This window comes from Haliotis cracherodii, unplaced genomic scaffold (genome assembly GCF_022045235.1).
Source record: "Haliotis cracherodii isolate W230 unplaced genomic scaffold, xgHalCrac1.p SCAF_1, whole genome shotgun sequence".
Classification (NCBI taxonomy): Eukaryota; Metazoa; Mollusca; class Gastropoda; order Lepetellida; family Haliotidae; genus Haliotis; species Haliotis cracherodii.
The window spans coordinates 37,470,934-37,483,431 of NW_027266264.1; positions in this window are offsets into that span (position 1 = coordinate 37,470,934).

Sequence of the window (12,498 nt, forward strand, 5' to 3'; positions counted from 1 at the left end):
TTGATGCATGTCATCATATCTCAATTGTGTAGACCGATGCTCATTATATCAATCACTGGATTGTCTGGTCCAGACTCGATGATGGATTTACAGACTGCTGTCATATAGCATGGAATATTGCTGAGTGAGGTGTAAAACAACAAACAAACAAACAAAGAATAACAACTTTCAGCTTTACACAGACAGTAATGTATAGAAAGAGTACTAGCGTAAAACAATATTACGCGTAGCCTTCTGACAATATAATGCTGCCGTGACTTGCACAGGAGACATGTAATATTGCCTATGTCTGATGTCTGTAGGAGCACTGTGATGTCCTTACAGGAAGGTGTGTTGCCTGTCGCCTTCAGTCAGTCATCAATCAAATGTCAGACAGGCAGAGGCTGGTGATGCAAATAAATATGTTTTTCTAAATAGCTACACCTGAAATAAGACAGATTCTCTAAATAAAGGTCAAACAAAACATACTGGTCTTACAAAACTTGGGGACATATGAAGTGATGAGTTTCTCTTTATTAGGCACTGACACACAGTACTGTTGACAAAGGTTGGAAAGTTTTTGATAGTGTTCTCATGGTTAATACAGTGACGTTTACTTCAAGATTTTGTGTTCCTGACCTCGTGGTTCATAATGACGTACAAGGGATTGGTTGTCCCGACCCACCATGTGTGAGCTGGACATACCAAGGATTGATGACATGGCCAAATACTGATGAAACAAGAATTGGTGTCTGTTTTGTTTCTTGGTTTGTTGTGTAACACCACACTCAGCAATATTCCAGCCATGTGACAGCAGTCTGTACATAATTGAGTCTGGGCCAAACAATCCTGTGATTGACATAATGAGCATTGATCTACACAATTGACATACGATGACATGCAACGACAAGCATAGACACCTCTTATGGCAAGCATGGGTTGCTGAAGACCTACACTCTTCCAAGATCTTCACATGTTGATTAGTGTCTGATGATGTGCAAAATATTGATACACCAAAGACTGATAGCATAGGCTTGATTTACCACACCTATTTCAGTAATTGGTTCCAGACCATGCGCCTTGGTGCATAAGAACTTTACCATTGTGTACCAGACGTGGCAAAAGTTCTAAAGCGTGATGTGCAAATTCTTTGATCTACGATGATATACAGTATTCAACTATCTGATACATCAAGGTTCAGATACACCAATAATCTGACACATCAAGGTTCAGATACAACAACAATCTCGTATATCAAGGTTCAGATACAACAACAATCTCGTACATCAAGGTTCAGATACAACAACATTCTGATACATCAAGGTTCAGATACACCAACAATTTCGTACAGCAAGGTCCAGATACAACAACAATCTGATACATCAAGGTTCATATACACCAACAATCTCGTACATCAAGGTTCAGATACAACAACAATCTCGTACATCAAGGTTCAGATACAACATAAATCTTTACAGCAAGGTTCAGATACACCAACAATCTGATACATCAAGGTTCAGATACAACAACAATCTCGTATATCAAGGTTCAGATACAACAACAATCTCGTACATCAAGGTCCAGATACAACAACAATCTGATACATCAAGGTTCAGATACACAAACAATCTCGTACAGCAAGGTTCAGATACACCAACAATCTCGTACATCAAGGTCCAGATACACCAACAATCTGATATATCAAGGTTCAGATACAACATAAATCTTTACAGCAAGGTTCAGATACACCAACAATCTGATACATCAAGGTTCAGATACACCAACAATCTCGTACATCAAGGTTCAGATACAACAACAATCTGATACATCAAGGTTCAGATACACCAACAATCTCGTACAGCAATGTCCAGATACACCAACAATCTGATATATCAAGGTTCAGATACAATATAAATCTTTACAGCAAGGTTCAGATACACCAACAATCTGATACATCAAGGTTCAGATACACCAACAATCTCGTACATCAAGGTTCAGATACACCGACAATCTGATACATCAAGGTTCATATACACCAACAATCTCGTACATCAAGGTTCAGATACAACAACAATCTCATACAGCAAGGTCCAGATACACCAACAATCTCGTACATCAAGGTTCAGATACAACATAAATCTTTACAGCAAGGTTCAGATACACCAACAATCTGATACATCAAGGTTCAGATACACAAACAATCTCGTACAGCAAGGTTCAGATACACCAACAATCTCGTACATCAAGGTCCAGATACACCAACAATCTGATATATCAAGGTTCAGATACAACATAAATCTTTACAGCAAGGTTCAGATACACCAACAATCTGATATATCAAGGTTCAGATACACCAACAATCTCGTACAGCAAGGTTCAGATACAACAACAATCTGATATATCAAGGTTCAGATACAACATAAATCTTTACAGCAAGGTTCAGATACACCAACAATCTGATATATCAAGGTTCAGATACACCAACAATCTCGTACAGCAAGGTTCAGATACACCAACAATCTGATATATCAAGGTTCAGATACACCAACAATCTCGTACATCAAGGTTCAGATACACCAACAATCTCGTACAGCAAGGTTCAGATACACCAACAATCTCGTACATCAAGGTCCAGATACACCAACAGTCTCGTACATCAAGGTTCAGATACACCAACAATCTCGTACAGCAAGGTCCAGATCCACCAACAATCTCGTACAGCAAGGTCCAGATACAACAACAATCTCGTACAGCAAGGTCCAGATACACCAACAGTCTCGTACATCAAGGTTCAGATACACCAACAATCTCGTTCATCAAGGTCCAGATACACCAACAGTCTCGTACATCAAGGTCCAGATACACCAACAGTCTCGTACATCAAGGTTCAGATACACCAACAATCTCGTACATCAAGGTTCAGATACACCAACAATCTCGTACAGCAAGGTTCAGATACACCAACAATCTGATATATCAAGGTTCAGATACACCAACAATCTCGTACATCAAGGTTCAGATACAACATAAATCTTTACAGCAAGGTTCATATACACCAACAATCTGATACATCAAGGTTCAGATACACCAACAATCTCGTACATCAAGGTTCAGATACACCAACAATCTCGTACATCAAGGTTCAGATACAACAACAATCTCGTACAGCAAGGTACAGATACACCAACAATCTCGTACATCAAGGTTCAGATACAACATAAATCTTTACAGCAAGGTTCAGATACACCAACAATCTGATACATCAAGGTTCAGATACAACAACAATCTCGTATATCAAGGTTCAGATACAACAACAATCTCGTACATCAAGGTTCAGATACAACAACATCCTGATACATCAAGGTTCAGATACACCAACAATTTCGTACAGCAAGGTTCAGATACAACAACAATCTCGTACATCAAGGTTCAGATACAACAACATCCTGATACATCAAGGTTCAGATACACCAACAATTTCGTACAGCAAGGTCCAGATACAACAACAATCTCGTACATCAAGGTTCGGATACACCAACAATCTGATACATCAAGGTTCATATACACCAACAATCTCGTACATCAAGGTTCAGATACAACAACAATCTCATACAGCAAGGTCCAGATACACCAACAATCTCGTACATCAAGGTTCAGATACAACATAAATCTTTACAGCAAGGTTCAGATACACCAACAATCTGATACATCAAGGTTCAGATACACCAACAATCTCGTACAGCAAGGTTCAGATACACCAACAATCTCGTACATCAAGGTCCAGATACACCAACAATCTGATATATCAAGGTTCAGATACAACATAAATCTTTACAGCAAGGTTCAGATACACCAACAATCTGATACATCAAGGTTCAGATACACCAACAATCTCGTACATCAAGGTTCAGATACAACAACAATCTGATACATCAAGGTTCAGATACACCAACAATCTCGTACAGCAATGTCCAGATACACCAACAATCTGATATATCAAGGTTCAGATACAATATAAATCTTTACAGCAAGGTTCAGATACACCAACAATCTGATACATCAAGGTTCAGATACACCAACAATCTCGTACATCAAGGTTCAGATACACCAACAATCTCGTACAGCAATGTCCAGATACACCAACAATCTGATATATCAAGGTTCAGATACACCAACAATCTCGTACATCAAGGTTCAGATACAACAACAATCTCTTACAGCAAGGTTCAGATACACCAACAATCTGATATATCAAGGTTCAGATACACCAACAATCTCGTACATCAAGGTTCAGATACACCAACAATCTCGTACATCAAGGTTCAGATACACCAACAATCTGATACATCAAGGTCCAGATACACCAACAATCTCGTATAGCAAGGTTCAGATACACCAACAATCTGATATATCAAGGTTCAGATACAACAACAGTCTCGTACAGCAATGTCCAGATACACCAACAATCTGATATATCAAGGTTCAGATACAACATAAATCTTTACAGCAAGGCTCAGATACACCAACAATCTGATATATCAAGGTTCAGATACACCAACAATCTCGTACAGCAAGGTTCAGATACAACAACAATCTCGTACATCAAGGTTCAGATACACCAACAATCTCGTACAGCAAGGTCCAGATACACAAACAGTCTCGTACATCAAGGTTCAGATACACCAACAATCTCGTACAGCAAGGTCCAGATACACCAACAATCTGATATATCAAGGTTCAGATACACCAACAATCTCGTACATCAAGGTTCAGATACACCAACAATCTCGTACAGCAAGTTCCAGATACACCAACAATCTGATATATCAAGGTTCAGATACACCAACAATCTCGTACATCAAGGTTCAGATACAACAACAATCTCGTACAGCAATGTCCAGATACAACATAAATCTTTACAGCAAGGTTCATATACACTAACAATATCGTACATCAAGGTCCAGATACACCAACAATCTCGTACAAGAAGGTCCAGATCCACCAACAATCTCGTACAGCAAGGTCCAGATACACCAACAATCTCGTACAGCAAGAACATATACACTCAGAATTTCAGGCAACTGGCTCCTCCGTTCTGTCCCGCAGGATACACAGGCGACAGGTATTTGTAAATGGGCAAACGGATTGTGATTACATTTACTTCTTCCCCTAAACTAAATGTTTAATAGTTTTGGGGTTATTACCAACTATGCATTACGTAGGTTGGTTCTAGCAATTCATGTTTGCGGTGTTTGTCGTGGCAGTTGGTGGTTGTGAGGGGCGTCTATGACGAACTTAGGAAATTGGTGACATTTGCAGCTTGTTACTTTGATCTTCAGTATGGTGGATGTGCGCTCGACATGCATGTGACAACGATAATTAGCTGCTTCATCATCATTCTATTGACTTTAGATCCGCATGCACTCGAAATATTTAAACATGTAGTATTAGCCAAATTTGTCGTGGAATCTGAATAACAGAAATAGCTTTGTACAAGTTTATTTAAGGATAAAAGGCGTGTGAGAAACAAATTATTCTTGTTTCAACCAATTGCCTCGATTATGTTCTTCAAATCCACGTAAGACTTAAGCATTTTGTGGACTATTAGTATACTGCTTAACACCTGTTAATGAGAGCCATCTCATTCTCCGACCAGGGACTGGCTGAAGCCCCTCCAGAGGAATGCTCCCCGTCTCCGCGTGTTATGTTATTTTGTCTCAATGTCACCGTGTTCCCTCACCCCAGTGTTTACTTCAACAAGAGTCATACTGTTCAGAAGATAAAACGTAGAGTAAACACTTGAATAGTTTCCTGCTCCACGGGAAGACTACCGTCACTTTGACATTCTGTCACACACAGGACCATCTCAAGCCATGGCAGTCACGTCTCCGGGGACGACGTTTGTTTATTCGTCGTCACTGGCTGTGTATCACACCTAGAAATTGTTTACAATTTCATTAAGGTTAAAGAAGGATCCATTCAAAAGGTTGTTGGAGTAGCCCAAATATTTTTACGTATATGTAACTAACCCCAAAATGATGAACACTGCCAATAAGTCACACTTTTAATACACAACTTGCCGTTTGTTGTATTTGTATAAATGCGAATGAATGTATATTTCATTAATACAACAGACTGCTTTCATATTTTGGTAAGCAGGTAGCAACCTCCTATTGCATCGTGACAAGCCATTCCTCTGTAAATCGGCAGATGATAATCATCTTCCTGCCAAACTACGCCAGTGGGATTTCAGGCTGAGAATTTGTCCCCAGCAACCTATGCTGGTCGTCGTTCGTGGCGCCTAAATGCATCGGGTGGTAAGGCTCGGTGATTTGTTTGATTGCAAGTTTATCTGGTCCATATACCTGGGGTATTGCACAGCGAGCAACGGCAACCGAGCCTGACCGCTCCTCTTTCGAGAAACCCCGAGTCCTGGAAATATGTTTGAACCTCTGTATTTCACCGATGTAGTGTAACGATGGTAGAAACGTATTATGACAAACAATAAATAAATAACGGTACCAATCGATTTCGGTCTGATCAAAATATCGTCATTTAAATAGTTCCCAATCACTATCACTATGCATGAGGGTAGGCTGGAGTCGGACACAAAGACCTCCAGGGAATCTTGGCCTTTGTATAACTGCATTGAAGCACCCACTTTCATTTTCAAAACTTGATGGAATTCTCTGTTCTACATTCATATTCATGAGAAATAGATTCAAGATTGTATTAGTAATTTTATGCGCAAACATTCAACAGCTGCAGTTATACACGCGGAACGTCTGTTGTATAACTAATACGTAAACATATTGTCCTTGGAAGAAATGTAATGCATACTATCTTTTATACTTCTGTCAAGAGTGAATGTCCCCTTTCATGTCGGCGATGTATCTGTTTACGAAGCCGAAGCAACCATGCAAAAACATAGCTCCCACTGATCTACAGTTAACGGTCTTAAACCGACGGTTAGCTTATTCAAATTTCATTTCTTATGTTTGAAATGTTTATAGAATGTAAATGCACAGTGGTTCACTCAGCACAGACTAGACTTCATTGTCAGTGACTCACGAGAAGCAGGCTATTATCCACTGTTTCTGTGTCAACGATACACAAACATGTGCCGTCTATTGTGAGCCATTTATGATTAAATGCACAACACTTTAAATATCAACTACTGCCTTGAGAAGTGAGCCCAGTATACAAAATGAGAACATATAACAGTTTCCCCACAGCTATATCTCATTTAATACACCCGTATCTGTATGTCAAGTGATTCTCGGCGGATACCTTAGTTCAATGTTGATTTTTTTGTAACTATCTATGACAGGAATCGCAACGTGTTTTAGAAATGGATCTTACAAGTAAGTTGGGTTTAACAACGTTTTGAATATTATTTTAGTTTATAAATGGAATCTACGATCATCCGATTTTGTCAAGGCTAAGATTCGCAACTCTAGATCTGCACAGCGAATTGCGTCGCTTAAGACGACTGGGACACCCGTGCCCATAGAACCTCAGCTACCATTCAGCACTACATTCAGCGTTTATCGAGTAACTGAACGTCATGTTACGTCATTGTCCGAAATAATATACCCAGTCGGCTTGGGTTGGTATGCTCATCGCTATATAATTGCAATAATCTTGGACGTTAAAACCCATTTCACTTCACCTCATAAATATAACGTGAATAAGATTGATGCTGGCCTTTTGGTTACAATTTCTTGACCTTTTGAACATTTGCACATTCGTTGATACCAGATATGTTGATAATATATATATGTTACGCATGGCCTCAAGTCTCCGGAGGTTTACCAAAGACTGTTAGCTTGTGAAACCGAGCCAGGAATTTATCTCTCACACTATGTTACATCGTCATTCGAGCCACACGGCATTATGCGTGATTGGTTGGAACAGTTCAGATGGATAGCTATTACGGAACAAGTATCTCGATTTCAGATAATGAGTATATGTACAGATAACTACAGATCTTGTTTGGACAGCTGGCCTTTAAGAAATGAGTACCTGTGTTCCATGTGATTGAAGATCTTGCTTGGGCATGGGAGAGATTGGGCCAAAATATACCTGCACATTTGGCACGAAGGAACGGGTTGGCAAATGCCTTTCTTGTGTCAAAATGATACTACCGCCAGATTCTCGTACAAAAGACAATCAAATATAACATAATAGAGACAAAATAAAGCGGAAACTACTTTGTAATATACTATACGGCAAAAGAAACGCAAGTTGTATATAAAATGCGGATAACGTTAAGACCATAACAAATATTTAGATAATATTAAGAAATGATAATAACAGGGAAAACATTTGATAACAAATGGGCGTTCATTGTTTTATGACAATCATCCGTGTTTATTGAAAAAATCCCCCCTAAAACATGGTACCCCCAAACAGAAAAATGACAAGTGTCAGTAGTATCAGTAGTGTGGATGGCCTCCGTAAGGCGCGATACCGGCCGCACATCACCGTCTCATTGAGTCGACAAGTCTTTGGAAGAAGGCTTGAAGAGTCCCGTTCCATTCCCGCACCAAAAACGCTCAGTTGCGCCATGTCCGGTGACAAAGACGGCCAGAGCATCACAGGAATGGTATTCACCCTGAGGAAGTCCATGGAGTCCTGCGCTGTATGGGGACGAGCGTTGTCCTGCTGGGACACCAGAAATAGGCTTCACACATTGTACCCATGTCGGGAATCGAACTCGGGTCTTCGGAGTGACGGACCGCCAATGTTGGTCTGACGTGATTACGAAGAATATCATCCCTGTACACGGCAGCAGTCACACGTTGACGGAACACGTCCAGCGGGGTCCTGTGATGATAACTGAAGCCTTCCCATACCATGATGCCTCCTCCTCCCCACCGGTCGACCTGTAAGTCACAGCAGTTAGCGCTCATTACGTCGTCACCACGCTCTGATGCGGCCACCGGTGTAAGAAAGGTTGAACCTTGATTAGCCTGTGAAGACAACTTGTTGTCACTGTTGACGTCCCCAACGCAGGTGCTTTTGGGTCCACCGTAGACGTTGAGTCAGTATGGCCGTAAAGACGACGACATCTGATTCCCGCCGCTCTCAAACGACGAACTCTGTCGGCTGACACGGGATGACGTGAACCTTGAATGGTTGCAGTTGTCTGTGTTGCTCGTCGATGTCGATCACGCAGATGTGTCACCCGGATGTAACGGTCCTGCGCTGGAGTAGTGACCCTTGGACGTCCAGAACGAGGCCGGGCTTGGACACTGTCTGTCTATTGATGATTTGCGGTGATTCTGGTGATTGTAGACACATGACATCCAAAGTGCCTGGCCACTGTAGTTGACGTTGAACCGGTCTGTAGCAGTCCCAGTGGCAACGCCTCTCTGGAGTTCAGTTAATCGAACCATTGTTCCTGTCCCGTTTGAAAGACTTGGTGTTTTCTTTATATGATGGCTTAGAAAGGAAGGGACAAGGGGTAAATGCACGCATGTTTCTATATCATTTGCGCTGCACGTGCAAAATACGTCAAACGAGACGAAAACGTGGTCAAAATGAATGTAAATAGTGAACAGGGTTTCTTCACTGCTTTTCTTTACGTTTGTATATATTTCTTTTCGCAAATTACAATTTTGTGCATTTCACAAACCAAAAACTTGACTTGCGTTTCCTTTGCGGTTGAGTATATTTACATACACATAGCTTTGTATGCTATGCACAAACCACGACTTCTGTGTCCTAATAGAAATATACACCATATGCCCGACTGAACAGAAAGATTTCAAGCATCGTACTTGGAACCCGATAAGTCACGAGGAGTTGTTAAAAGTTTACCCGACAAACAAAATAATCGTTTCTTTCTTAGCAAACCCAACCCAGTCAAACCCTAGCAAAGCAACTGCAAACCTCGATGAACCATAGGTAGAGGCTTACACTGACAATGGACATGAGAACATAAGGTCACCATTGTTGTGTTTCATATTACACCTAATTGCCTTATAGAAATGAATCCAAAGTCCAATCTAACACGGTGTCTGGGCCTGATGGTATTCGGTACTGGCAACTGTTGGCTTATGTCCAACAACCATTACGTAACTGTTTAAATTCTCTTTTGTATACAGGGAATGTTCCGCCTTGGTTGTGCAAAGGTCGAACAACACTTCTCCAAAAGAAACGTGATTTGACAATTCCTAAAACCTATCGCCCTGTTACTTACATAGTACAAAATATTTACAGGGTGTCGTCATACTGCGCTTCTAATGATATGTAACTGTATTTTTTGGAACAAAAAGGGCCCAGAAAGGGATCTGGGGGTGCAAGGATCAATTGTTTCTCGAAGAGGAAACATTTTCCTCCGTAACCCCTCAAGGTGTTGGATAGGCCTCAGAAAGGCTTATCATTCTGTACCTCACGAATGCATTTTGAATGCATTCACCAGAATGTATTGACCTCCCTGTGTGACTACTTGTTTTACTCCAGTCTTTTGGGTCAATTGCTGGTCAACTCAACTTGAGATGCATTGGCAGGGGCAGGTGTTGACTTCGGAACCCATTTCTATTAGAAGAGGTTTATTGCAGGGTAAATCGTTTCGTCTTTTGCTTTTCTGTTTGTTACTACATCATGTAAGCATTCTGCTTAACAAAGATAAAGGTTATTAACCCAGACCCCCTCAGCGGAGTCTCTTCACGACAGAATTGTTTTGTGCACTTCTGCGCATATTCTGATGATTCTATTGTGAAGTATGTCAAGACTCATGAAAACAGGGCATTCCACGGTTTTCTTGATCGAGCCAAAGAAGTGGGACATAATTGCAATGCCAATGTTGATTTTGTTGATGGTTTTACACTACTGAACAGAAAAGAAATGAGTGCCAAACATGCGACGTGCAACACCATATCTGAACGACCACTGTATGGAGTGTATGTACAGTAACCCCGAGGAGTCGGCTAACCAGAAAAGTGAAAGACGTGTTTACTGCTCAGGACAAGACTCTTCGAAAACCGATAATGTGTGATGTTGCATCAATGTAAATATGAAATGTATATAATGCAATGAATTTAATGAGACACATTGTCAGTGGATGCCCAGCTTTGGCACAAAGACGGTATCTTAAGCGACATGATGGCGTGGATCGATCCTTTTATTACCGTCTTTGCCATGCTTGTGATTTTGATTCTAAAGACCCCCTTACGAAATGTCATGCTTGCACCCCAGTACCGACTCCCGTTCTCCGCTGTCAGTTCCCGGTGCCTTAGTCTTGGTACCGCCGAATCTGTTGACTGTCATTTGGAAGTTCCCGGGTTTGTTGCCGGGAACACAGCCCTTCTGACAATCTGGGATGGCTGCAGTGTTGGGGAGTCTTCACATACTCTGAAAAGTTCTTGGTAGGTTCGACTAGGCATTTCATTCTTTTGTTCTATTCTGTGATTTGCGTGGATTTTGTGGAACATGTTTGGATAACGTGGGTAATAGGTGGATTCAAAGCCAATTGATATATTGTTTTTGTCGTTTTTCCGCTTGACTGCTAATAATTCTTTTCTTTTGAGTCGTAGTGCTTTTGACGTTATCCAAACATGTTCCACAAAATCCAGGCCAATCTCAACACTTTTGAACTCTATTAACATTATAAACAGAAAACGTCAAAGTTCGAATCTCAAGAACATCTTACCAAAGCCCGTTTTGATTGAAGTACTCCAAGGGTGGACTGGGGTGCACCAAGGCAACAATGGAACGTGTCAACATATGCTGTAGGGTAGCTTAGTAACATTTAGAAACAACGGGATTTTCCATATGCGATGTGGTCTAAATTGTTCTGCAAGAAATATCATAAACATATGTAATTACCTGCAGTAATCTCAAAGTACTTTAACACAGCCTACAGTAATCTAAAAGTATGTCAACGCAGCCTGCGGTAATCTCAAAGTACCTCAACACAGCCTGCAGTAATCTCAAAGTATCTCAACGCAGCCTGCAGCAATCTCAAAGTATCTCAACGCAGCCTGTAGAAATCTCAAAGTATCTCAACCCAGCCTGCGGTAATCTCAAAGTACGTTAACACAGCCTACAGTATTCTCAAAGTATCCCAACCCAGCCTGCAGTAATCTCAAGGTATCTCAACACAGTCTGCAGTAATCTCAAAGTATCTCAACGCAGTCTGCAGTAGTCTCAAAGTATCTCAACACAGTCTGCAGTAATCTCAAAGTATCTCAACGCAGTCTGCAGTATTCTCAAAGTATCTCAAACCAGGCTGCAGTAATCTCAAGGTATCTCAACGCAGTATGCAGTAATCTCAAAGTATCTCAACACAGTCTGCAGTAATCTCAAAGTATCTCAACGCTGTCTGCAGTAATCTCAAAGTATCTCAACGCAGCCTGCAGTAATCTCAACGCAGCCTGCAGTAATCTCAAAGTATCTCAACATAGTCTGCAGTAATCTCAAAGTATCTCAACGCAGTCTGAAGTAATCTCAAAGTATCTCAACCCAGCCTACAGTAATCTCAAGGTATCTCAACGCAGTATGCAGTAATCT